This window comes from Watersipora subatra, chromosome 7, assembly GCF_963576615.1.
Source record: "Watersipora subatra chromosome 7, tzWatSuba1.1, whole genome shotgun sequence".
Classification (NCBI taxonomy): Eukaryota; Metazoa; Bryozoa; class Gymnolaemata; order Cheilostomatida; family Watersiporidae; genus Watersipora; species Watersipora subatra.
Genome location: NC_088714.1, coordinates 30848050 through 30850176, shown reverse-complemented (window position 1 = coordinate 30850176; position 2127 = coordinate 30848050). Strand labels below are relative to the sequence as shown.

The 2127-nt window shown below is 36.4% G+C and overlaps 1 long non-coding RNA gene across 1 annotated transcript; it reads right to left on the bottom strand.

Annotated features, from left to right (window-relative positions):
* Positions 1 to 211: 211 nt before the first annotated feature.
* On the bottom strand, positions 212 to 1576 carry LOC137401133 (uncharacterized). Its single transcript, XR_010979290.1, has 3 exons — positions 1527 to 1576; positions 626 to 685; positions 212 to 344 (listed from the first exon to the last, which is right to left on the bottom strand). It is a non-coding gene; the product is annotated as an uncharacterized lncRNA (long non-coding RNA).
* Between the last annotated feature and the right edge of the window lie 551 nt (positions 1577 to 2127).

Sequence of the window (2127 nt, the reverse complement as noted above, 5' to 3'; positions counted from 1 at the left end):
GATTTGGAGCAAAACGCATGCCAGCGATTTGATATGCTTTACAAATCTGAAATCAGAGATTTGGGAGCATCGCTGCACAACTCTCTCCAATTCAGACACTGAGCACTTACACTAAAGTGACACGAAAGCATCATGCAACAGGGTTTTAATTTTAAAACTGAGTTACTGAATATTACTCACCGGACTGTGGGGTATGAAAGTAACATCAGGTGTCTCAGTTACATCTATAATGCTGTCGTTTGTGGCGTTTTGTAGATGCTCCCCACATCTATGGAAGCTCGCATAGCCTCTGCTCTTACTCCTACCCGTCCTGAGCAAGCACTGCGTTTCCTCCTTATCTTGAGCTATAAATCAGAATGCTCGAGGCATTGAACGTTTGGCTGGGTGTGAACAGGCAACTTAACAAATATCGCAGTTGGCAGCAAATAATTTGTTTCTAAAACCTAATCCTGCCTACACAAGGAGTTCTTCTGCATTATCCTACTATAACTTCATGTTGTTCTAGCTACTAATCTAGGGCTATAAATGGCTTGAAGATCTGCCTACCAATGAAATTCCACATTTAACCATAATTAATATTGCACGATTTGCCTAAAATTTTATTGCTGGTTATGTGAGTGAGTACCTCCGTGTTACTATCAGATGTATTGTCTTGAGGATGCGGTCTCTTTGTTGGATTCTGTGACTAAAAATATAAACAATACGCAAATTATGTATATCGACACCATGTGACAACATATATGAATTTATGCACATGTATAGCATATTTATATTTGTGGGCACAATCTAACTAAATTCAAATAGGCAAAAGAGTCCAAACAAAGGCCTTGTTGCCAGGGCTCCAAAATAAGCATTCATTTTATCTTACTTTTAATGATTGTTTTTGCATATTTTAGGTGTGAAATATTAAATGTAAAATAAAATATTACGTCCAAGTTTAACCAAAGGTGTGAACTGCGATATAATACTATCTGGCGCATGTGTGAGGCCTCGGGATGAGAAATTCTCAAGAAAAATGAGACAGATTGCCGTAAACTTCACTGGCTATTGGGTCAAGGATATGGTATCTGAGGATTCCAATCAAGTCCTTGTTTCTTTGCAATTCTACCAAATTTCTATGAGAGTGTAGATAAATTAAAATAAGAGAAAATGTTTTTGAACTTTGATGTACTGTGAGACCGAAAGCAAAGTATCGAATACAGCTTAGGCATGTCGCAACCCTCACAGTAGTGTAGACTTAGATTTACTGCATTCTCTGATTTTAGCTTACAAGAATATAAATGTGCACACATGCTTTTGTTACAAGATAGCTATTTCAGAAATAAGACAAATTAAAATTCATAAAAGTAATAAATGTTATTTATCATCTCTATGTAAAATCCATACTATACTATCTGTGCATTTGCAAAGACATGGAAGGATAGCCCTGTCTAAATATATTGGACACACAATGACCGAGTTTTGCTGTCCAAAAACATCCCTTATAATAGGCCGAGTAAAATATTCTTGGTGTACCGGTAACTTACCCTCCGCTGTTCTTTGTACTTTTCCTTCTGGGTTTGCTGTCTTTTAGGGCTGTACATGCAGCCATACTCTTTTTCTTCGCCATACTCTTTTTTTTCGCCATACATACATAAATAGCCTTGACTGTCATGAATGACGTTCTTACCTCTCCAAATATCTTTACCTTGCTAAATTAGAGCAGATAAAATTTTAAAATTAAGAAACATGGTACAGATTTTTTAGATTCATTGGCTGAAGACATTGTAGGTTTTTAGCCTTACTTGATTGGTAACACTCAATTGGGAACTAACTGCAGCATGTATATGATGCTTGATACATTTATTGCTTGCTTGATTGTAGTTATTAATATATACAATGATTTTTAATGTCATTTAAATTGCATGCCACTGCTTGTACACTGAAGCCCATGTATATCTTCTAATCAAGGCTGCACTATAAGCTTGATTGTAATCCACTGCATGTCTGTATATACACGAATATCCACTTCGTCAAATTAAGCTTAAGAGTTGAGTGTCTATAGAGAGTAATCCTTTATTGCTGAGAGGTAGATGGTGTGTATCCAGTGTGAGTTGCTAGTGAACTGATGAAAATTGTGTCAACTCT